At 42.4% G+C, this 26,496-nt stretch overlaps 1 long non-coding RNA gene across 1 annotated transcript in view; it reads right to left on the bottom strand.

The window, feature by feature from the left end:
• LOC134344761 (uncharacterized) overlaps positions 1 to 18,522 on the bottom strand; it is a 29,607-nt gene extending 11,085 nt beyond the window's left edge. The window contains exons 1-2 of the long non-coding RNA XR_010017513.1: positions 18,335 to 18,522; positions 15,689 to 15,814 (exon numbers count right to left, since the gene is read on the bottom strand). This is a non-coding gene — a long non-coding RNA (uncharacterized LOC134344761). The remainder of the gene's footprint in view (positions 1 to 15,688; positions 15,815 to 18,334) is intronic.
• Positions 18,523 to 26,496: the final 7,974 nt, after the last annotated feature.

The raw sequence follows: 26,496 nt of genomic DNA, 5'->3' as shown, positions 1-26,496 counted from the left end.
CATGCTTGTTTTTTACTTCCATGGAGACCTGTGCTCAAAACTTTCTTCAGAAGATCTTGCCACAAGCCCTATTGCCTCCTATCCCTTCAATTCCATTCTTATACAGAACGTACCAAATCAGGAAAATAGGAATTGCCAAGATCTGCATGAATGCAGATCTGATCGGGTGGACCTAAGCTCCCTTTGATATTATAATCAGCATGGTTAATTGTATTATTCTCTTATACCAAAGATGTGCCCATGTTTCTCTAGGAAGAGGTACAGTTGATGTTTCAGGCCGAGACCCTGTGTCCTGACGAAGGGTCTCGGCCTGAAACGTCGACTGTACCTCTTCCTAGAGATGCTGCCTGGCCTGCTGTGTTCACCAGCAACTTTGATGTGTGTTGCTTGAATTTCCAGCATCCGCAGAATTCCTCGTGTTTGCATGCCCATGTTTCTGCTGTTTTTGTTTGTCCTGCAAATCCTTACAGAGTTACACATGAAACAGAGTGAACGTTCTGTGTTGAAAACCACTTGTCAAATTGTTTTAGATTGCCAGCATCTGAAGGTTTTTTAAAATTTCTATTCACCAAATGCTAAGTTTCATAATAAAATAAACTGCAGATGTTGGAACTCGACAATAAAAACAACAACAAATCTGTATTTATTTTACTTATCTCATCCAGATTCTTCACTGTGGAAGATGAGAGGTTAAAGTCAGGGAGTTTCACTATAAAATTCACTCATCCAGATTCGTCACTGTGGAGGATGAGGGGTTAAAGTCAGGGAGTTTCACTATGAAATTCAGTGCAGCACCATGTGCACTGAGCTGTCAAGGGAACTCTACAGATTTATTTCTGTAGGACAAACACCTCAAAGTAGCTAATTTGAATAGATATATTACATGGCTCCAGCACATGGGGTGTTATTCGGATAAATAAAGAGGATGGGACTCTGGTGGTTAGTGACCTGTCAGTTCTCACGCAGTTAGGATTTACAGCTTGGCAATTGTTCATTTTGAAATCCATTTACAGCTTTCACATTCCACTTGGATTCCATCACAACATCTGCACGGTAATCTGCAGGGATTTTCCATTTTGGCAGTTATAAAGTAGAATTAAGAGACCTGTATGAGCCACTGAATAAATCTACCATATTTTGTTTGTACCATATGTTCATTGTTGCATTGGCATGGCATATGGAACACAGCATAAAGCTTGCAATTTCGCCAAAATTGTGAGCTGATGGACAATACCTCACTAGCTTTGATCTCTTTTTACTTATTTAATATTTTTAATATATAGTTTTTATTGTATATTTTATGTATTGTTTTGTACTGTTGTTGTAAAGGAAATTTCATGACATTGGTCAGTGATTAAAAACTTGATTCTGATTAAGTATCACAATATCCAGTAAATTAAATGTTTGTAGGTTTTTCAGTATATTTCTGACAGTAGATGAAATTTAAACAGGCATTATTTTCCAATCTATAGCAGGAAAACAACTCTCTTCCACTGTTTCAGATACAAAGTGAAGTAGCAATATACCATATTTGCATTTATCGAAGATTTCTTGTCTTAAGTTTACATGTTCACATAAGACAAGAAAGGATTATAACCTTGGACACAGTTTTTGGTTGCAATCCAAACTGCAGCCAAATTGACACTGTTTGAAAAACATTCCTGATTTCTTTTACTTGGGCACCTCCATATGGCTACCAGTGTTCAGTGATTAAATCGATAATACTTAATAATGACCTGCACTCTTCTTGCAACAAGCCAGGAGGGGTTTTGATTCCATCTGTGTTTAATCGGCAGTTCTGATTAACCATCAGGTCTACGTGCCAAAAGCAGTTGATCAGCATGAAACAATTGGTGCCATTATTATCTCTGCACCAGAGCTTTGATTTAACACAGACTGGCTACTGCCTTGTTTAATTTAGCTTTGTGCTTTTAATCCAATAGTTGAACGTTTCTACGACCCATTTGGAGCAGTGAATAGGGAAGTTGTCAGAACTCTTCTATGCACATTGTGTACTGTCCTTAGGGACCTAGGTACATTGTGCTAGTCCATGTCCCTCTGCAGCCATTTATCATTCATTTCTTACCCTTCTGACTTTTATCCAAGGTACCAATTGACTTTGCTAGTTTTTTATATGTGTGTTGAGATTGGGCACTGTGTTCATTACAGGCAGATTTTTGTTTTCTGTAAGAAAGATTCTGTTTTTATGAATCTGATTAGAGCAATATACATATTAATAATTCACACTGAATTTTTCTGGTTGCCTCCATTCCACAATATGAAAACATAGTACTTGCATTAAATATTTTAGCATATGCATGTACTCAGTGCCAGCTAGGGGAAGGTTGAGGCTGGATATTACAAATGAGCGTGAGAAAATTACATACAGTTACCTCAGAATTTGTGTACTTACACATAATTACATGAGCAGAGGTCCAAAAGGAGGATTTCCAAGTTTATTAACCATCACCATTGCTATAACTTCTGACACTTCCCTATACCCCTTTTCCCATTCCTTCGAACTTTCAAATCAGAATAGGCACACTTAAGGAGACTTGACGAGGGGAAGAAAAAAAATCTGTTCGAGTAAGAGACAACCTTGGAAGGACCCTATTGCTGGTAAGGTAGTCTGTTCTACTTGAACATGCCTCTTGATAGAACCTGTCAGCAGAGTCAATCCACTTCAACTGTACTCTGCAAGATGGAGCTGGTGACTGCTAGGTGTTACTTCACTTGTGAATCTCCCCATCGCTGTGCAGATGTACAAGATATCAGTTCTGCGGGCAGTAAAATAAATACACACCTAGCTGTGGAAACAGAATTACATCCTGTCGTTGCGTGCTGTGCAAACCGTGTCATTCTGTAAACTTTCTCAGGTACTTGCCGGAAAATCTTTGCATAGTTAAAAATAGCGTAATACCCATTTTCTCAGTCAAATGAGTTTGTAAAGTGCTGTAATGTTTGTCATGTTCAGTGATTCTTCTTTGCAATGTAAAAATATATTTGTAATTTGGATTCTGTTGGTAGAGGGGGATTGACCTGTCAGAATCTGGCACTGAGTCTGGCTTTGTGGCTCAAAAGGGAAGGGAGGAGAAGAGGAGATCGGAATCAGGTTTATTATCATTCACGTACAGTATGTTGTGAAATTTGTTGTCTTGTGGCAGCAGTTCAGTGCAATACTTAAAATATACTATCAGTTACAATGAGATATATATAGGGAAGTTATGAGTCAAGGATCCAAGGGTCAAATGGCCTAATTCCGCTCCTCTGGCTGAAGAACTTCCTCCTCATCTCAGTTTCTCTTGGATCCGAGACTCCCCTACAAATAGAAAGATCTTCTTCATGTCCACTCAACCTGGCCTTTCCATTTTATTCCCATTGTATTCATATAAAGCTTCAGCTTTACAACACTGCCACCTCCAACGCTGACTCCAGCCTTGACCTCCAGGCCGGATCTTCACTCTGGAACCTCCGTCTCACCTTCCCCCACCACCACTTCGCAATCCCGTCTCTCTCAGGTCCCACCGCCAGCTCTTGGGTCCTCGAAGACTCCATCTTCCTCTCAACCCACCATCCCTGAGCACCCCAAACTTCCCTTCTCCTCAGACATTACCACCACTCTTCACCCTTCTGATCGCAGCTCTCATCCATGCCGGGTCTTCACCGTCCCCTCTGATCTTTCCCTCTCTGAGGTAGAATGTTCTGTCCTCTGTAAGGGCCTCACATTTGTCCCCCTGCACCCACACCTCAGTGAGTTTCATGTCCGCCACGACGCTGAGCTTTATTTCCACCTCCTCCGTCCCCTTCTCCAGTCTTCAACCCTCCCCCTCTTCCTGGGTACCCCGCCCTGGTCTTCTGCCTGCTCTGGACCTTGTCATTGATAACTGCTGACGGGACATCAACTGTCTCGACTTTAACACTCCTCTCTCCAATTCCAACCTCACTCCTTCCAAGTGCTCTGCCCTCCAGTCTCTCCGCACTAATCCTAATGTCACCATCAAACCCGCAGATAAAGAAGGTGCTGTATTAGTCTGGCAGACTGACCTCTACCTTGCTGAGGCCCAGTGACAACTCTCGGACATCTCCTCTTACTTACCCCTTGAACAGGAGAACCAGGCCGTTGTCTCCCATAGCATCATTGACCTTATTAACTCTGGGGATCTTCCATCCACCACCACCAACCTCATAGTTCCCTCACCCCGCACCTCCCGTTTCTACCTCCTACCCAAGATCCACAAACCTGTTTGTTCAGGTAGACCCATTGTTACAGCCTGTTCCTGCGCCACTGAACTCTTATCTGTATATCTCAACTCAGTTTTACCCCCCTAGTTCAGTCCCTTCCTACCTACATCTGTGACTTTTCACACACTCTGGATCTTTTCAATGATTACAATGACAAATGTACAGTTGTACATTTCGGAAGAGATAATCGGGCAGATTATTATTTAGATGGGGAGAAAATTCAAAAATCGGAAGTGCAAAGGGACTTGGGGGTCCTCGTGCAGGATACCCTAAAGGTTAACCACCAAGTTGGATTGGCGATAAGGAAAGCGAATGCTATGTTGGCATTCATTTCAAGAGGAATAGTGTATAAGAGTAAGGAGGTGTTGATGAGGCTCTATGGGGCATTAGTGAGACCTCATTTGGAATACTGTGTGCAGTTTTGGGCCCCCTATCTTAGAAAGGATGTACTGATGTTGGAGAGAGTGCAGAGAAGAATTACGAGGATGATTCCTGGAATGCAGGGACTAACATATGAGGAGCGTCTGTCGGCTCTTGGATTGTATTCATTAGAGTATAGAAGAATGAGAGGGGATCTCATAGAAACGTTTCGAATGTTGAAAGGGTTGGACAGAGTAGATGTGGAAAGGTTGTTTCCCTTGGTGGGCGAGTCCAGGACAAGAGGCCATAGTCTTAGAATTAGAGGGTACCCAGTTAAAACAGAGATGAGGAGAAATTTTTTTTAGCCAGAGGGTCGTGGATTTGTGGAATTCGTTGCCACAGACAGCTGTGGAGGCCCGATCATTGGGGGTGTTTAAGGAGGAGATTGACAGGTATCTAATTAGTCAGGGTATCAAGGGATATGGGGAAAAAGCCGGAAATTGGAACTAGATGGGTGAATAGTTTAGCTCATGGAGGAGCTGCGGAGCAGACTCGATGGGCCGAATGGCCTTCTTCTGCTCCTTTGTCTTGTGATCTTGTGATTTCAAGTTCCCTAAGTTCGCTGGCACCCATCATCTCATTTTCATTGTGGATGTCCAGTCGCTATACAGCTCCATCCCCCACCAGGAAGGCCTCAAAGCTTTCCGTTTCTTTCTGGACACCAGACCCAAACAGTTCCTCTCCACCACCACTCTTCTCCGCCTAGCGGAACTTGTCCTCACTCTAAATAATTTCTCCTTTGGCTCCTCCCACTTCCTTCAAACAAAATGTGTAGCCATGGCTCTCAAATGGGTCCCAGCTATGCCTGCCTTTTTGTCAGGTACGTGGAACAGTCTATGTTCCAAGCCCACACTTCCTGCACCCACACGGAGCTTGTCGACTTCATCAACTTTGCCTCCAACTTACATCCTGCCCTCAAATTTATCAGGTCCATTTCCGAAACCTCCTTCCCCTTTCTCAATTTCTCTGTGTCAATCTCTAGAGACAGCTTATCTACTGATGTCTATTATAAACCCACAGACTCTCACAGCTACCTGGACTATACCTTTTCTCACCCTGTTTCTTGTAAAGATGTTGTCCCCTTTTCTCCATTCCTCCATCTCCACCGCATCTGCTCTCAGGATGAGATTTTTCGTTCCAGAACAAAAGAGTTGTCCTCCTTCTTCAAAGAAAGGGGCTTCTCTTCCTCCACCATCAAGGCTGCCCTCAAATACATCTCTTCCATTTCACACACATCTGATCTCACCCCATCCTCTTGCCATCCTACCATGGATAGGGTTCCTCTTGTCCTCACCTACCACTCCACTGGCCTCTGTATCCAGTACATAACTCTCCGCAACTTCCGCCATCTTCGACAGGATCCCACCACCAAGCACATCTTTCCCTCCCTCCACTTTCTGCTTTCCGCAGGGTTTGCCCTGTATGTGACTCGCTTGTCCATTTGTCCCTCCCCACTGATCTCCCTCCTGGCACTTATCCTTGCAAGCAGAACAAGTGCTACACCTGCTCCTACACCTCCTCCCTCACTCCCATTCAGGGCCCCAAACAGTCCTTCCAGGTGAGGCAACACTTCACCTGTGAGTCTTTTGGAGTCAAATACTGAGTCGGGCACTCCTGGTGTAGCCTCCTGTATATCAGTGAGATCAGACATAAATTGAGAGACTGCTTCACCAAGCACCAAGTTTGCCAGAAGAAGTGAGATCTCCCACTGGCCATTCATTTGAACTCCATTTCCCATTCCCATTCTAATATGTCAATTGATGGCCTCCTCTACTGTCGCGATGAGGCCACACTCAGGTTAGAGGAACAATATCCTATCGTCCGTCTGGGTAGCCTCCAACCTGATTTTTTTGAACTTCCGGAAAATCCCTCCCCCTCCCGCCCTCTCCTTCACCATTCCTCATCCCCTTTTCCCTCTATCACCTTATCTCCTTGCCTGCCCATCACCTCTCTCTGGTGCAACTCCCCCTTTTTCTTTTTCCCATGGCTTTCTGTCATCTCCTTTCAGAATTCCCCTTCTCCAGCCCTGTATTCCTTTTACCAATCACTTGACTTCACCCCTCCCCCTCCTGGCTTCTCCTATCACCCTGTGTTTCTCCCTCCCCTTCCCCCCACCAGCCTTTTAACTATACTCCTCTTTTTGTTTTCTCCACTCCTGCCAAAAGCGTCTACTGCATTCTTTTCCATAGATGCAGGCTGGCCTGCTGAGTTCCTCCAGCATTTTGTGTGTGCAGTTTTACAAGGCTTTCATCAGATTACACTGGGACCCCTTATCCAGCAGTTTTGGGCCTCTTATCTAAGAAAAGATGTGCTGGCATTGGAGAGGGTCCACAGGGGGTTAGAATGATCCTGGGAATGAAAGGGATAATATATGAGGAATGTTTGGTGGCTCAGGGCCTGTACTCACTGGAGTTTAGAATGAAGAGGGGCATTTCATTGAAACCTACCGAATATTGAAAGGGCCAGAAACACAAAATGCTGGAGGAACTCAGCAGGTGAGGCAGCATCTATAGAAATAAATAAACAGTCAATGTCTCAGGTTGAGGTCCTTCATCAGGACTGGAAAGATAGAGGGAAGATGCCAGAATAAAGAAGTGGGGGAGGGGAAGGCTGACACGCTAGAAGATAAAGTGCTGCAGAAGAAGGGATCTCATAAGAGTGACAACCATGGGAGAAATGGAAGAAGGAGAGGCACCCAGGGGAGGGGAAAAGCACAATAAATATGAATTATTAGAAGAAAAAAAGATGTTCTTGTCATCAGGTTGGAGGTTACCTAAACGGAATATGAGGTGTTGGTCTTCCATCCTGAGTGTGGCCTCACTGAGGCACAAGAGGAGGACAAGGACCTGTTGAAATAGGAAAGGGATTATGAATCAAAATGATTGAACACCGGGAAATTTCATTTTTGGCTTGAAAAGGTGGTCCCCTAACTTGTGTTACATCTCGCCAATGAAGAGGAGGACGCATTAGGAGCACTGACTGCAATTGATCACCCCAAAAGATTTGCAGGTGAAGTGTTTCACCTGAAAGTACGGTTTGGGGTCCTGAATGGAGGTGAGAGAGAAGGGGGATGGACAAATGTAGCATTTCTGTCACTTGCAGGGATATGAGCCAGGAGGGAGATTAGTGGGGAGGGTCAAGTAGACAAGGGAATCATGGAGGGAACAATTTCTGCAGAAAGTGGAGAGATGGGGCTTTGGGGAGGTGAAGATGTGTTTGGTGGTAGGATCCCGTTGAAGATGGTGGGTGTTCTGGAGAATGATGTGTTGCATATGAAATCTCATGGGATGTTAGATGAGGACAAGAGGAATTCTATCACTGTTAAGGCAGCAGGAAGATAGGGTGATCACCGATGTCTGGAAAATGAAAGAGATGAAGATGGAGGAAGGGAAACTCCGTTATTTGAAGAAGGAGGGCATCTCTGATGTCCTGGAAAGCAAAACCTTATCCTGGGAACAGATGTGGCAAAGATGAAGGAACTGAGAAAAAGGAATGGTATTTTTATAGGAGACAGAGTGGGAAGACCTATAGTCAGATAGCCCTGTGAACTGATAGGTTTATAAAAGATATTTGTAGACAGAATGTCTTCAGAGAATGAGACAGAGAAATTGAGAAAGGGGAGAGAGGTGTCAGAGAAATGAACTGAAGGGCAGGGTAGAAGTTTTACCTACCAGGGGAGATTTCTGGGATAATTTTGGTAGCAGTATACATTCCACCTCAGGCCAATGTCAATCAGGCTTTAGATGATCTGAGCAATGGGATCAACATGCACGCAACAGTGCACCCTAATGCCTTCACCATTGTTTCCGGGGATTTTAACCAGGCCAGTCTGAAAAAATCACTAAGCAATTACCATCAACAGATCACTTGCAATACTAGAGGAAACAAAACACTGGACCATTGCTACACCATCATCAAGAATGCCTACCATGCTATTCCACATCTTCACTCAGGAAGTCTGACCACCTGGCTGTTCTTTTACTCCCTGAGTATATGCAGAGACTGAAGACTGCAGCACCAGTAGTGAGGAGCAAAAAGGTATGGGCAAGGGAAGCACGGGAGTACCTGCAGGACTGCTTTGAATTGGTGGACTGGACTGTATTCAGGGATTCATCTTCGAACCTGGATGAGTATGTGCCTTCAAAGATTTACTGTACATTCCCAAACCAAAAGCAGTGGATGAATCAGGAGGTATGTTGTCTGCTGAAGGATAAACCTGTGGCATTCAAGTCTGGTGACCCAGGCCTACACCAGAAAACCAGGTATGATTTGCGAATGGCTATTTCAAGGTTGAAGAGAGAATTTCAAATGAGGTTGGAGGCAACATCGGATGTACAACAACTCTGGCTGAGTTTGAAAGACATTACTTCCTACAAAGTAAAACCCAATAGCATGATTGGCAATGATGCTTCACTATCAGATGAACTCAACACCTTCCATGCCCACTTTGAAAGGAAGAATATAACTACAGTTGTGAAGATTCCTGCTGCACCTGATGACCCAGTGATCTCTGTCTCAGAGGCTGATTTAAGGCTATCTTTAAAGAGGGTGAACCCTCGCAAGGTGGAATGTCCCAATGGAGTACCTCGTAAGGCTCTGAAAACCTGTGCCAACCAACTAGTGGGAGTATTCAAGGACATTTTCAACCTCTCACTGCTATGGGCAAAAGTTCCCACTTGCTTCAAAAAGGCAACAACTATACCAGTGTCTAAGAAGAATAATGTGAGTTGCCTTAATGACTATCGCCCAGTAGCACTCACATCGACAGTGATGAAATGCTTTGAGAGGTTGGTCATGAATAGACTGAACTCCTGCATCAGCAAGGACTTGGACCCATTGCAATTTGACTATCTCCACAATAGGTCAATGGCAGATGCAATCTCAATGGCTCTTCACACAGTTTTAGACCACTTGGACAACACAAACACCTACATCAGGATGCTGTTCATTGACTATAGCTGAGCATTTAATACGATCATTCCCACAATCCTGATTGAGAAGTTACAGAACCTGGGCCTCTGTACCTCCCTCTGCAATTGGATCCTCGACTTCCTAACTGGAAGACCACAATCTGTGCGGATTGGTAATAACATATCCTCTTCACTGACGATCAACACTGGTGCACCTCAGGGGTGTGTGCTTAGCCCACTGCCCTACTCTCTATATACACATGACTGTGTGGCTAGGCACAGTTCAAATACCAGCTAGAAATTTGCTGATGATACAACCATTGTTGGTAAAATCTCAGATGGTGATGAGAGGGTGTACAGGAGCGAGATATGCCAACTAGTGAAGAGGTGTTGCAGCACAACCTGGCACTTAACTTCAGTAAGGCAAAAGACCTGATAGTGGATTTCAGAAAGGGTAAGATGAAGGAACATTTACCAATGCTCATTGAGGGATCAGAAGTGGAGAGAGTGAGCAGTTTCAAGTTCTTCGGTGTCAAGATCTCTGAGGATCTAACCTGGTCCCAATATATCAAAGTAGTTATAAAGAAGGCAAGACAATGGCTATACTTTATTAGGAGTTTGAAGAGATGTGGCATGTCAACAAATACACTCAAAAACTTCTATAGATGTACCATGGAGAGCTTTTTGACAGGCTGCGTCACTGTCTGGTATGGTGGGGCCACTGTGCAGGATCGAAGGAAGCTGCAGAGGGCTGGAAATCTAGTCAGCTCCATCTTGGGCACTAGCCTACAAAGTACCCAGGACATCTTCTGGGAGTAGTGTCTCAGAAAGGTAGTGTCCATTTTTAAGGACCTGCAGCACCCAGGGCATGCCCTTTTCTCACTGTTACCATCAGGCAGGAGGTACAGAAGCCTGAAGGCACACACTCAGTAATTCAGGAACAGCTTCTTCCCCTCTGCCATCCAATTCCTAAATGGACATTGATCCCTTGAACATTTTCTAATATATATTATTTCTGTTTTTTTTGCATGATTTTTAATCTATTCAATATATGTATACTGTAAGTGATTGATCGATTGATTTTTTTCTTCTTCTGTATTATGTTTTGCATTGAGCTGCTAAGTTAACAAATTTCACGACACATGCTGGTGATAATAAACCGGAGTCTGATCCTGATTCTGAAAGCAGAGTTGATGAAATTGTCGAGCTCAGCGTGGGTGCATGAAGCAGCACCAAAGCCGTGGTCAGTGTAGTGCAGAATGAGTTGGTGAGCATTACCATTAGAGATTCACAACAGAGTGGGCCCTCCCGGCCCTTTGAGCCACACTGCCCTGCAACAGCCTATAATTCTGATTTAACCCTAACCTAATCACAGGACAGCTTACAATGATCAATTAACCTACCAAGTATGCCTTCGGACTGTGGAAAGAAGCTGGAGGACTTGGAGAACATCCACGTATTCCACAAGGAGAACGTGCAGAGTCCTCACAGATGAAGCCGAAATTTAATTCCAAACTCAACGCTCCGAGCTGTAACAGTGTTGCTCTAATCTCTACGGTACCTTGACGCTCTACGGTAATTCGAAAGCCCGAGCTGTAATAGTGTTGCTCTAACCTCTATGGTACCATGGCACCCAAAGCACTACATGGATTGTTTCATGTAACCATCAAAATAATGATATATCTGGAACCCATGTGGGTGCCCATGGCTGCCCTGTGAGTTTGGAGAAAGTGGGAGAAATGGAAAGAGAAATTTTTGAGATGAGGACTGGTTCTACCAGATGGTGGTGTTGGTGGGGAACTGACTGGGCCTTTTGTCGAGAGAGGAGTTTAGAGCTTTAAGGCCTTCTTACTGGGGGATAGAAGTGTACAGGGACTGGACATCCATGATAAAGATGAGGCAGTCAGGGCCAGGGGATTGAAAGTTGTTGATCGAGAGCATGTATGAAGTGTCAAGGATATAGGTGGGAAAGGACTAAACCAAGGAGGATAGAATGGAGTCAAGGTAGGTTTACATGAGTTCATTGGGGCAGGAGCAGGCAGAAACCCAAATAGTCAGCTTTGTGGATCTTGGGTAGGAGGTAGAAATGAGTAGTGTGGAGTAAGGGAACTATGATTTTAGTGGTATTGGATTGGAGATCTCTAGAATTGATGAGGTTAGTGATGGTGCATGAGACAGTGGCCTGACGGTCCAGAGTGGAGTCCTTTTCAAATGGTTAGTACTGTAAGAGGAGGTATCTGAGAGTTGTCACTTGCGATTGGTACGGAGAGAGTTGAAAGCAGTGCGTACAGAGGGTAAGTTTCAAGGAGGAGAGAGGAGTACTGAAATAAAGCTGGTTGATGTTTTGTTGGCAATATTGAAAGGCCTAGATAGAATGGGTGTGGAGAGGATGTTTCTTATATTGGGGGAGTCCAGGAGTCAGAGTAGAAGGACATCTCTTTCGAACAGAGATGAGGAGGAATTTGTTTAAGGGATGGTGAACCTGTGGAATTCATTGCCTCAGGTGGCTGTGCAGGCCAAGTCATTGGGTATATTCAAAGCAGATGTTAACTGCTTCTTGATTAGTTAGGACATCAAAGGTTATGGGGAGAAGGCAAGAGAATGGGGTTGAGAGTGACAATAAATCAGCATAATGGAATGGTGGAACATATTTGATGGCCCGAATGGCCTAATTCTGCTCCTATGTCTTATGGTCTTATAACTTTCCATTACCTCATTCGTCCCTACCATTGTAATGTTATTTAGCTTTATGTATCTGAACTCTATATTCTTATGACTCTGAGCTTTGTAATTTCCCATCTCCCTGATCTATTATTGCTGACAAAGCCTTATCTGACTCAACCCTACCTGACAATTCATTTTGCTCCTCACTTGCCTCTTTCTACAACCTAATTAAGTTGCATCACTTTGATAATGCATTTGGCTAACACTAATTTCCTCACCACCGCCCCCCCCCCGAGGATATATTCTGTGGATTATATGTCCTATATAAATGCAAGGGTGTGTGCGTGTGTGCGTGTGTGTGTGTGTGTGTGTAAGTAGGTGAAATTGCTGTTGATGTTTCTGGTGTGGTAGTGTAGTGGATAGTGCTTGCCCCTTTCGCTTTTAACTTCCATTGCTGGCTAGCAGTCTCACGAAAATGAGAGCTGAATGTGTATGTCTCTCATGGACACATGGAAACTAAACACCCTTTGGACTGAGGCTGTCCTACAGAGGACAGGGGAAATGCCTGGCCCCTGCACACGTACCACACAGACTGAACGGTGTGTGGACACACCCAGGTGCTCATGAACCAGGTACCCAGCTACGGGAAATAGCCCCACTGCCTTGTGGGCAGCCTTAGGAGAGATTAAGTCTACAGGAGTAAACCCGGATGGAAAATCTGAGTGGAGCCCCTAAGGTGGCTGGACATCTCTGAACATCCTTCTGGCAGCTCTGGCAGCCAAGCTGGTGCCAACATATCGCTTCACCTTCCTTTGGACTACACCGGTGAAGCCGAGAGGGGAATCTTGACGACTGGGCATTCCAGGATCTCCATGCCTTCCGCCCAGGCCTGTGCCCTGGAGAATTCGCAGTGACATCCATTTTCCTTCAAGACAGATGGACGCCATCATCATCATGTTTATACAGATTTTTCTTTTGATGTAGAAGGAAGTCAGTTTAGCTCATCAAGTCTGTGGTGGTTCATCAAAGCAATTAAATGTAGCTTTTAAGTTTCCCTGTGACCACATTCCATCCAACCCCCGCCATATCCTACATCTGCACACTGGGAGCAAATGATTGTGGCTAATTAACCTATCATACCACATGTGGGGGATAAAACAAAGCACCAAGGTCAAACACATGCGGTCACAGAGAGAGCATTCCAAACTTGACACGGCAGCAATAAGCGACATTATGGATGAAATTTCAGAGTACTTGGAAGCACATGATAAAATAAGATAAAGCCAGCTTTGTTTTGTTAAGGGGAGAGCATGCCTTACAAATCTCTTAGAATTCTTTGAGGAGGTAACAAGGAGTTAGATGAAAGAGAGCCAGTGGATTCTATTTACTTGGATTTTCAGGAGGCCTTTGACAAGGAGCCACCCATGGGGCTGCTAAATGAGAGCCCATGGTGTTAGAGGCAAGATATTAGCATGGACAGAAGATTAGCTGACAGGCAGAAGTCAGAAGGTGGGAACAAAGAGCTCATTTTCAGGATGGCTGCTGCTGACCGGAGGAGGTCTGTCGGGGTCAGTGTTGGGACCGCAATTTTCACAGAACTATTTCCTTTGATGTTTGTTAGACCCTAGGAAGTGTACTAATTGCTAGAGATTTTTAATTGCAAGTAGGTAGGCTGCCTGGCCTGCTGTTCCTCCGGCATTTTGTGTGCGATGTTTAGATGAAAATTAACCCAGGCATGCATGATACTACACATGTGGACAGGGATTGGGAATGGATGATGTAGTCAACCAAACACCACAGGTTGTTTGATAAGCACTGAAAGCGATCATTGACCCAGAATCACATAGTGTCTTTGGGGTCTCTGATCCAGAGGCAGAAACTTTGCTGTAGGGAAATAAATAATTATTCCCGGGAAAACTCAGGATAGACTAAAGGAAGACTTTGGAAGAAATAATGCGGTGATGATGGGGCATTAGTTTTCAAGTCAGAAGGAGTTAACATTTGTTTCCTTGAGGGCAGAGGAGATTATGGCAAATCTGAGAGTTGAGGAGAAAGAACTATTACAGAAATCAGCTAACAGGTAGGCCAAGGGGAGAAAATCTTCTGCTATATAACAGGATATATTTTAATAGAAATTTATTTTTGACCAAATCTCTTAACTACCATACACTTTGATTTTGTTTTGCTAGTTCAGTTGAAATTGCAACACACATAAAATGTAGATGAACTCAGCAGGTCATGCAGCATCTATGGTATTGAACAATTAGTCGACGTTTCAGGACTGGAAAGGGAGGGGAAAGAAACCAGAACGAAATGGTAGGGGAGGGGAAGGACGATACCTAGAAGGTGATAGGTGAAGCCAGATGGGTAGGAACATTAAAGGGCTGGAGAGGAAGGAACCTGATAGGAGAAGAGATTCAGACCGTAGGAGAAAGGGAAAGAGGAGGGTATCTAGAGGGAGGTGAAAGGCAGGTGAGAAGAGGTAAGAGGGAATAGAATAAGAGGGGAGGGGGAGGGAATTTTCTTTACCAGAAGGAGAAATTAATATTCATCAATTGTTTCATTTAAAATTGACCACAAACACATTTAAATCCTAAACTGATTTTGTCTTTCCCATGAAATTCACTGCCTTAAAGGAAATCATACCTAAAGTTGTTACTGTCTTCATTTTCTAAGTTGGTAATGTATAATCATAATGGCAAACAGAATGTCATTATAACATAATCCCACAGTGTAACACAAACTCTGCACATCATTGGTTACTATGGTTACTGTTTTAGTTCCATGTTGGTGCACAATTGTCAGTTGACACAATGCCAAAAAACGTGTAAATGTATTTATTTTTCTTTGTTCTTAGGATGTGGAATTAATTTAATAAGTTAATATATGTTCATGAGCCATTTCAGATCAATCACAAATATTGATTTTTCTGTAATCTGTATTGGGAAGATGGCAACCAAATACATCTCCTTTGACTTGAAATGGAAGATATAGGTGGCCAGGGATTGGGTTTGAAAAAAGATTTGAGTTGAGTTTGAACTGTACTGAAGAAATGTTACTAGATGTAAGAACAATGGATGAAAAAGATTCGTAATATTTATAATCAACCAAGTATGAAGGAAAAAAGAAGCAAGATGCTGTTACCCTTTTATTTCTTTAACGGTGTACCTCTTCCAAATGATTTCTGTTTACTTCCATTATTGTGATCCTTGGACACAGAGTTGTGCACTAATACAAAGGAGGTCATAATACTGCACAAACTCCATATTAGAGGATCAGAAAATTAGTGCTTAAAGGAGTATCACACCATTTACTTAACATTAGTTGTAACTGTATATACAGAACTATTTTAGACACTACAATGGTCTAGGATAGAATTTCTGCAGAGACTTTGCTGCAAGTGGATTAACGGAAACCCTGCAGAACAACAAAAAGGTCTTAGCTTTACTTACTTACTTACTTACTATCCGTTATGCCACTGGCACACAGAGCTCCAATGGAGGTCCTCTGCCTCTGTCTTTTCTTGGCCATAGTCTCTACCGTGTCCCATGTGTGCTTCAGGATCCTCATTTCTGCCTCTACAATACAGCACCAAGTTGTGTTTAGAATTTCCATCAATCACTTAACAAGATTATTATTTAGTATTTGATGAATCCTGTGGTGATTCTGTCTTATTGTACTTGAGGGAGCTCAGAAACAATTATTTTGTTTATCAGCTACTTCTTCTGTGGAATTCCTCCTGCAACCCCACTCATCCCACATCCACTTGCCATTGTGATGAGATTAAGGAATGGGTATACCTCCACTGTGTATCCTCGATTTTCAGGAATACCTTATACTTAACATTGATTTGTGTACCTTGCATAATTAGATAGAAATAATCTTTTGGTATAGAGAAAAGTTGACTTCCTTATTGATGCCAAACCTGTACTTCTGCACATCTCTGAATTATAATTTTTTCTTAAAATATATATATTTTAAATGCAACATATAACATATCATTAGATACATTGTACAAACAGTTAAAAAACTATCTATTCAAAATCCACAGTTGAAATCAAGTATAATTCTTTTTTCTGTTTCCCAATCAATTCTTTTTTCTTCATTTCTAGATGTGAGGAATGGTGTTGGTATATCTTAAGCAATGTATCCTGTATTTCAGATCTTCCTTCCCAGGCAACAATTCTTGCCATTTCAAAAGAAAATACTGTGATTTCTCACATAATTCTTAATTGTTGTCTTCCTTTCTGATGTTTCCTAATTCAGAGATTAAGTTATTTCTGAGCCTCCAGCTTTCCAGTGACACAATGTCATGTTGTGAGCTTTTAACTCCTCTTTCACAAGCTCCCACTGAGTATCACAGCTTCTAGTTATGTAGCCAGACCTCATGTCCAACCACCACTATCCAACTTTCAGGACCTTCCTTGGAAAGTCATTGGCGTTTGGACTGCTGCTTGGAAGAAACATTAGAGCACTGGAAGGAATTTGCTTTACTTACTCAAATAGCTGGCTTAGGGGCAAGAATCTTGAACATGATCCACTAACAATGTTCTGTCAGTAACCTACTGCTGGAGTCTGGTGTTGGAAGAAAAACTTACTGGAATTGCTGTGGGGGATTTGCACAGGGTCCTACGCTAGTTTGAACCTGCTACAAAATCTACTGGACATTTGACTAATTTGAGATTTGTGAGGAAGAAAGCAAAGAAAAAGGTGAGCTATGTTTTTGAACTTATCCCTGTGTGCTTCAATAATTTTAATTATTTCCAAGTTTCCATGATAGTTTCTGGGTAACTTCATTGAAGTTCCAAAGATTAAGTTTTTCTTTCTTGATTATTTTTGGATGTGGATGTTGATGCTCTCATGGATAAGGATAGGTTCATTTTGGACCCAGCAAGCTCCAAGTCAATAAATGTAGCACACTTGGAAGAGTGTGGGAGTAGTGGGAGAAAGAGTTTAATGAAACATAGGAACTTAAAAACTTAGGAACTTAAAACTTCTATGAAACTTGACAAAGCTAAGGGAATTATAATTGGATAAAACCTGAAAGCCGACAGCCAGAGATGTAAAAGCTGCTGCTGAATTAATAACAATCTTCCAGGATTCCCTAGGTTATGAATCACCAACCCATTTTCTAGCCTTGGTCCATATTCTCCTATGCTTTGGCAATTCAAATGCCTGTGCTTCTTAATATTGTGAGAATCTCCACTGAACACTGATCTCTGCATTTCCAATTCCAACCACCCCCTGAGTGAGAAGTAGTTTCTTCCTCAGAAGCTTTCTGAACCACTTAACTTTCATCATAAATCTGCAGTCTCTGGCCATAGACATACCTGATATGATAAAAAGTTTCCTACTATCTGCCCTACCCTAAATTTCTACCATCTTCTACTCCACAGGAAAGAAACTCAGATGACCCAGTCGTTCATCATATCTGAAACACTTCGCCCCGGCAACATCTTACGCAGATTCAGTGTGTTATCTCATGTGACATGAAATTTCTTGTTTTGTGGCAACAGTGCAGTGCAAGGGCCTACAAATCACTACACATTACAGAGCAAATAAATAATGCAAAACAAAGGAATAGTAAGGTAGTGTTGATTTGTTTGTGGATTGTTCAGAAATGTGATGGTGAAAGGGAAGAAGCTGTTTCTGAATCATTGAGTGTGGGTCTTCAGGCTCCTTTTCCTCCTCCCGGATCGTATTAGTGAGAAGAGGGCATGCCTGGATGGTGAGGAACTGCCTCAGTGAGGATGTCCTCAGTGGTGGAAAGGGTTATGTCTATGATAATGCTGGCTGAGTCTACTCTGTACTGTAGCCTCCTGTGACCGTGTGCATTGGAGGCTCCATACTAGGCTGTGATGCAATTAGTCAGAATGCTTTCCACTGTACATCTATAGACTAGTGTCTTTAGTGACTTACCAAATCCCAAAAGAAGTAGAGCTGCTAGTATGCCTTTTTCATGATTGCATCAATGTGTTGGGTCCTCTAAAATGTTGATGCCCAGGAAGCTGAAGCTACTCACCTTTGCAACTCTGTCCCCAAAATAAGGGCAGGTATGTGTTCTCCCTGACTTACCGAGCCAGTCTGTGGTGACTTACCAAATCTCCTCAAAATAAGTAGAACCTCTGGTGTCTCCATAATTGATTTCTTGATCTTGCTGATGATGATTGTGAGGTTGTTGTTATTCACTCCTCAGCCTCCCCATTACAGTGGCAGTGTCACCAGTGAATATATGGATGGTGTTTGAGCTGTGTTTCACCACAGTCGTGAGTGTAGAGTAGAGCAGTTGGACATCCTTGAGGTGTGCTTGTGTTGATTGCCAGTGCGGAGGAGATGTTTCGCTGATTCATACTTAGTGTGGTCTCCTGATGAAGAAGTTGAGGTTCCTGTGCAGAGGGAAGTACGGAGGTCCGGGTTTTGAAGCTTGGTGATTAATACTAAGGTGATAGTAGTGCCGAACACTAAGCTGTAATCAGTAAACAACAGACTGACATCAGGATATACCTCCAGTGTAATCATGAATCTCCTATGAATGGCAAACAGAACTGTTCACAGCACTCCCGCTATGGCCTAATCAATGTTTTATAAGATGTTACGTAACCGGCAACAATGAATATCAATCGAGTCAGGTTATATAAAAACAACCAAACATTTATTAAACACGGATAAACATTACAAAACAAACAAAAACCTTAACCGGAAGTTAACCGCTATGCAGCTGTTCAATAAATCGTCACTCGGTACTGACTCTTAAAGCGATAAATGTGAAAACAGTTCTTAAAGTGGTAAAGTCAAAGTACATTTCTTAAAATGGTAAATTCGAAAGTCCAACAGATTTATACATTCAATTGGGAGAGACTTCTCTGGAGAAGGATTTCTTCATAGACGCGACTTTCCTGTTGGTTCTGTCCAAAGGATTCACGATGAAGGAAATAAATGGCTTAAAACAACTGACCTTAATTTCTAGAGAGCACCTTGCATGAACTTCCTTGCTCTTTTGGCAAGAGTTATCTTTGATTCAGGTCGCTTCTTCTTCAATGAAGACCCAATAAGGTCGATCCTTTATTAAACTGCTGAACATTCCCGACTTATTTTAATCCTTCATATCCTGTACTGCGATAAAGTCTTCACTCTCCTATACTTCTGAAAAGGTACATCAACAAATCTAACAGAAATTGCCAGTCCAGCACTATTGTACCTTGCAATAGAATGTAAAACTCCGTTTTAAAAATGAAACTGCGTCATAAAGCAAATACGCAACAGAACCGGAGACACAGACGAACGTTCTAGCTGGAAAACTAAAAACTAACTGCGTCACCTGAGGTCTTCCCTTTTATACCCGTGGTGAACATGTCATCACGTGACCTCACATCAGTGGGAAAATTACATCAGGTGACCTCCAAAAGACCATTACATCATTCTCACAAGAAAGTCACAAGATCTCCTTAAGGTATGTAACAAAGATCATACCATAATTTCCAGTTCTAATATTCTATGTCCCAGCTAATGAAGGCAAGTATCCCATATGTCTTCAACACCTTCAGCAAACCTTGACCTTGGATATAAAGGGATCCTCTGTCCCTCAATATTCTCTGGAAATTTGAAACAGAATCAGAAAATGTATGAAGCATTCAGCAAGTTAGGCAACATCAATGGAAAGAGAAGCAAAGGTTTTCACCCCAAAATAATAACTTGGTGTATCTTTCAATAACTGCTGTGACATTGGAAAGTAATATAGATAGGTTAATTGAATATGCAAGGAGATGAGAGACTGAATGTCATATGGGGGAAGTTTAAAGTTTGGTGGGAAGAATAGAAAAAAAGCGGAACACTTAAATGATAACACTGGCGTACAGAGGAATTTTAGTTACTTGTTCATGAAAATGGAAAAGTAAACATGGAAAAGCTGAAAATACTTAGGAGCACAAGTGGAATGTTAGCCTTTATTTCAAGGGTGCTCGAGAATAATTAATAAGTAAATGTCAATTTCTTAGCATGGACTTTAGCAAGGCAGTTGACAAGATCCCACATGGGAGGTTGGTCAAGAAGGTTCAGTCACTTGGCATTCAAGATGAGGTAGTGAAATTGGCTTTGTGGGAGAAGCCGGAGAGTGGTTGTAGATGGTTGTCCTTCTGACTGGAGGCCCATGGCTAGTGAAGTGCCCCAGGGATTGGTGCTGGATCCTTTGTTGTTTGCCATCTATATCAATAATCTGGTTGATAATATGGTTAACTGGATCAGCAAATTTACGGATCACACCAAGATTGGGGGTGTAGAGGAAGACTATTAGAGCTTGCAGTGAGATCTGGACCAGATAGAAAAGTGGGCTGAAAAATGGCAGATGGAACTTAGTGCCGACAAATACAAGGTGTTCCACTTTGGTAGGACCAACCGGATAGGGCACTGAGGTGAGCAGTAGAACCAAGCGATCTGGGCATACAGACCCATAACTCATTGAAACTGGTGGCACAAGTAGATAGGGTCATAAAGGAAGCTTTTGGCACATTGACCTTTATAAATCAAAATACTGAGTACATGAGATGGGATGTTATGTTGAAGTTGTATAAGACATTGGAGAGGCCTAACTTGGAGTATTGTATGCAGGTTTGGTCACCTACCTACAGGAAAGATGTAAATAAGACTGAAAGAGTGCAGAGAAAATTTACAAGAATTTTGCCAGAACTGGAGGACCTGAGTTATAAGGAAAGATTGAATAAGTTAGGACTTTATTCATTGGAACATAGAAGACTGAGTGAGGATTTGATAGAGGTATACAAAATTATGAGGGGCATAGATAGGGTAAATGCAAGCAGGCTTTTTCTACTGAGGTTGGGTGGGATTACAACTAGATTTGTAGTTGTAACTACAACTACAACTGGAGTTATAGTTGGAGGGTGGAAGGTGAAAAGTTTAAGTGGAGAATTAGGGGAAGCTTCTTCACTCAGAGAGTTGTGAGAGTGTGGAATGAATTGCCAGTGTGAGTGTTGCGTGGGAGCTTGATTTCAATGTTTAAGAGATGTCTAGGTAGGTACACTGATGGTAGGGGTATGGAAGCCTATGGTCCATGTTCAGGTTGATGGGAGTAGACAAGTTAAAAAGTTCAGCATGGAATATATGGGCTGAAAGGCCTGTTTTTGTGCTGTACTTTTCTATGACTCTATGCACTCCATGTATATGAATACTACTGAGGTCCCGTGAGAGTACTCTTTGCAGATTTGGCCTCTGCATCTAAAGAGGAAAAGCCTAAAATTTCTGTTGCTTCCCAAAGCATTGGTATAATGGAATGGATATTTGTTGTTTCTGGCATCATGTCTTCTGGGTGTCAGATTGAACCCAAGCTTCTGGGAGTCATTGGGATAGCTTATGGCCATTAGCCCAAATTGGCTGAAGAACTCCTTTACTTGGCATTTCCATGTTTGAAGTAGATCTCTGAATATTAGGGAAAAGGAAGATGTGGAAATTGAATGGGATTACGTAGAGGATCAGCTATAATGCCATTGAACAGCAGAGTCTGCTCAGGAAAGTATCGGATCTATTCCTGGCATTTCTTACATTGATCTACTCTTAGTATCATATCCCTTCAGGAAATTAAATAGTTAATCTCACATCATCATCAGTTGAAATTCTGTGATGCAAAACTAAATTATCTTTTGTTCCCATCCATTCTGCATTTTAATTTATTTGAGACTTCACCATTGGTTGGCTGCTGGAAGCTAAAATTTCCCAGCTCTCATTGTCAGTTGCATTGTTTGCAAACTGCTTTACAGGAAATTAAAGTCTTATGTGTTCCTCTTTAAATATTTAGTAGAAACCCTTAACTTTTACCTGCCAATTTCCTGATGAACAAATATATTACAACTTATAAAGAAATCTTTCCTGTGCCTTGGTGAATAAAGTTGGTATCCTGTCAGTGATTCTGTGTGAAAGGTTCCAAATTTGATCCTCACTCTGAGGCAATTAACTAATCTCAATTGGAGACAATAACTTGCTGCCGTTGCTCCGATGAAATAACGAACCATGGTAGTCAATCCCAAACATTGCTGTTAAGCTCTGCTGGAAGATGTGCAATTGTGCACTATGGCATCAAGATTAAACTCTAATGTACTGACTTCCACAGTCAAACAGCCAGCCAGTAAATACTGTGAGAAGAGTGTTCACTAGCCTGGGTTCCTACAATGAAATCCTGTCCATTGCACCATAAGGTTAAAAAGAGCAAGCAAGGAAGAGGAGAAAACTAGGAGAAAAAATATCATTAAACCTTCTAATTTGAATGTTGTTACATTCCTGTATCTAATGTGGGATGTGTGCATATTCTAACTGCACTGTGAATGATTTTTTTTCCATTTCTAGAGCAGCAACACCTCAGTTTTATAAGCCTTTCACATATGTAGAAAGGAAAAACTTTGGTATTTAAGATTGGATCAATAATTAATTTTTTTCACTCTGATTATGTCGCTATGAATATATTGCATCAAATCATTTTGATTGTCATGTGGCATCTCACTTCTAATCTAGTTCAGCTCCTACCCCTGTCGTCACCCCCTCCTCACCTTTATATTCTGAATAATACCACACATCCTCAAACAGCATCTGTCCAGGTTTTCCAGCGACACTCAGAGATAAAAGCATCTACTCCACGTACTTTAAGGAATGATGTCAGCAAGTCCTTGCAGGGAGCAAGCATTTCATCTGCTATTCGCTTTGTTGAGGATGTGATAATTAGGCAGCATGTTATCTGTCAGTGAGGAGATGTTAGTATTCTGCTCACATCTCCTCTCTCTGCATGAGATTCACCTCAAGAATCCCATTTATTTTCTCAGCTCTGTGAATCGAGGCTTTCCTGGGGAGAACAGTTATTGCTTCTAAATGCTTGCCTTCTCTTATTCTGCCCTCCCCATTAAATACATGTAACAATATTTGGAACAGTTTCTAGCAGAACATTGAAAAAGATGGAAGATGTGTTTAATTGTTGCGGCAAAATATATTCACAGATTAGGTGGACCGGCAGTGATAAATAACATTTGGTTGTTGTGCTTTCTCCCTGGAGAGTTAAACTCAGCTTCAACAGATTAATGAAGGACAGTAAGAGACTTGGGGATGTAGTGTGCTGGAACAGATTTTTTTTTGCCTGTGAGATCTCAGCTTTAGACCAGACCAGCCACAGCTGAGGAAATGGATTGGGGAGGGCTTTTTCTTTTTCTTTTTATATGTTATTCAGCTTGCTTGCTGATAACCATTCTTAGTGTGTTGTAGACAATATCAATTTGTTCAAAATGTAGGGATTCTAAGATTTTATGTCACCCATAGAAAGAAAATTTCTATCGATCTGCTTGTTCATCCTTGTGATTTTTTTAAAGGCAAATTCATAATCAACGATACTGTATCAAGGTAATTTGCAGAAAATAGTGCAACCAATTTAAACAAATTAAAAATAAAAAGTGGCAAAAAGCAAGAGCACATTTACTCCCTTTGTTATTGTTTATCAAAGGCTTGGCTGATTAAATATATTTTAGAATATCTTGACTAATGAAAGGAAATTTATTCTTTAAGCATTAAACTGAGCAGTTTAATTTTATTTGAGTTATTGAGTTATTTGGCACAGACCTACCATTTCCATACTATCCACTGTGTTAACCTGTTTACCCTGTTTAGGTTCATAACCTTTTACTTCTTACAATTCAATACTTGTCCAGATGTTTATTAAATACTATGAGAATATCTGTATTTACCACCTTCTGAAACAGCACATTCCACCCTCTGTGTGAAAATATTCCCTCTCAGATCTACTCTAAGCCTCCTAGTTCTCATCTTAAGCTTCTCGCTTTTGACAACCCCACTGTCTAGTCCCCTCATCATTTTATATACCTCCGTGGGATTGTTAACCTTACATGAGATGACACGTCATTAACCTGAAATGGCAACTCTTCCTCTTCTCCACAGATGACTGACCAGTACTTGAAGCGCTTTGCTTTTGTTTTTAATTTTTCTCTGACTTGGTAAAAAAAAATGAAAGCTGGTAAATTTTGAAAGGTAATTGTAAATTTCAATGTATAATTTCCCCATGGATGCCCTAAAGCCCACTGTACATTAAAGCAGAAAATCTTTGCACAAAATGGACAATTCCTGGTGGATGGAAGTGGATGATGTGATTATTTTATCTCCTGTGGAGAAATTACCCATTTCTCTATCTCAAAGAAGGATGCAATATGATTTATGACAACTAGTTCAAAACTTGCTTTCTTTATTACTTAGGTAAACTTGTAATGACATACCATAATTTAGGGGTAATTTTCCATGAAATTTATAAGTTGCTGACCTTGGCTTTCTTACAAAATTTATTATCTAGCAAATGAGCAGTAGTTTCCCACGAGACAAAACCTGGCCAAGATGGTTATCAGGGTCTGCAGAAAAGTTTGGTATTTATTTCTTAATTTTATTTTCCTATATGCCAAGAGGAACTCATGTGCACCCCATAAGAAAACCTTCAGCCATTCCCAAATCATGTTAGTGTAGTGGTTAGCACAATGCTTTACAGTACACTGACCTGTGTTCAATTCTCACCACTGTCTGTAAGGAGATTGTATGTCCTCCTCGTAACCACACAGGTTTCCTTTGGGTTCTCTGGTTTCCTCCCACAGTTCAATGATGTCCTGGTTGGTAGGGTAATTGGTCATTGTAAATTGTCCTGTGGTGAGGTTAGGGTTAGAGCTGCTGGGTGGCACAGCTCAAAGGGCAGGAAGGGTCTATTCCACATGGTATTTCAATAATAAATAAATAAATGAATAAAAATCATGATTCTTCCATACATCTGCTATCAGCTTTTAAAGGATGGACAGCCATAACCTACTGCATTCAGAATTAGAATAAGCTCCAGAATAACTGTTATATATTATGTAATACAACAGGAATTCTGCAGATGCTGGAAATTCAAGCAACACACATCAAAGTTGCTGGTGAACGCAGCAGGCCAAGCAGCATCTATAGGAAGAGGCGCAGTCGACGTTTCAGGCCGAGACCCTTCGTCAGGACTAACTGAAGGAAGAGTGAGTAAGGGATTTGAAAGCTGGAGGGGGAGGGGGAGATGCAAAATGATAGGAGAAGACAGGAGGGGGAGGGATAGAGCCGAGAGCTGGACAGGTGATAGGCAAAAGGGGATACGAGAGGATCATGGGACAGGAGGTCCGGGAAGAAAGACAGGGGGGGGGTGACCCAGAGGATGGGCAAGAGGTATATTCAGAGGGACAGAGGGAGAAAAAGGAGAGTGAGAGAAAGAATGTGTGCATAAAAATGAGTAACAGATGGGGTACGAGGGGGAGGTGGGGCCTAGCGGAAGTTAGAGAAGTCAATGTTCATGCCATCAGGTTGGAGGCTACCCAGACGGAATATAAGGTGTTGTTCCTCCAACCTGAGTGTGGCTTCATCTTTACAGTAGAGGAGGCCGTGGATAGACATGTCAGAATGGGAATGGGATGTGGAATTAAAATGTGTGTCCACTGGGAGATCCTGCTTTCTCTGGCGGACAGAGCGTAGATGTTCAGCAAAGCGGTCTCCCAGTCTGCGTCGGGTCTCACCAATATATAAAAGGCCACATCGGGAGCACCGGATGCAGTATATCACCCCAGTCGACTCACAGGTGAAGTGATGCCTCACCTGGAAGGACTGTTTGGGGCCCTGAATGGTGGTAAGGGAGGAAGTGTAAGGGCATGTGTAGCACTTGTTCCGCTTACACGGATATGGCCCTGGAGGGAGATCAGTGGGGAGGGATGGGGGGGACGAATGGACAAGGGAGTTGTGTAGGGAGCGATCCCTGCGGAATGCAGAGAGAGGGGGGGAGGGAAAGATGTGCTTAGTGGTGGGATCCCGTTGGAGGTGGCGGAAGTTACGGAGAATAATATGTTGGACCCGGAGGCTGGTGGGGTGGTAGGTGAGGACCAGGGGAACCCTATTCCTAGTGGGGTGGTGGGAGGATGGAGTGAGAGCAGATGTACGTGAAATGGGGGAGATGCATTTAAGAGCAGAGTTGATAGTGGAGGAAGGGAAGCCCCTTTCTTTAAAAAATGAAGACATCTCCCTCGTCCTAGAATGAAAAGCCTCATCCTGAGAGCAGATGCGGCGGAGACGGAGGAATTGCGAGAAGGGGATGGCGTTTTTGCAAGAGACAGGGTGAGAAGAGGAATAGTCCAGATAGCTGTGAGAGTCAGTATTTCCCCCATTTCACGTACATCTGCTCTCACTCCATCCTCCCACCACCCCACTAGGA

This window comes from Mobula hypostoma, chromosome 4, assembly GCF_963921235.1.
Source record: "Mobula hypostoma chromosome 4, sMobHyp1.1, whole genome shotgun sequence".
NCBI classification, from domain to species: Eukaryota; Metazoa; Chordata; class Chondrichthyes; order Myliobatiformes; family Myliobatidae; genus Mobula; species Mobula hypostoma.
Note: the sequence above shows the minus strand (reverse complement) of the source record. Positions and strands in the feature narration are given on the sequence as shown.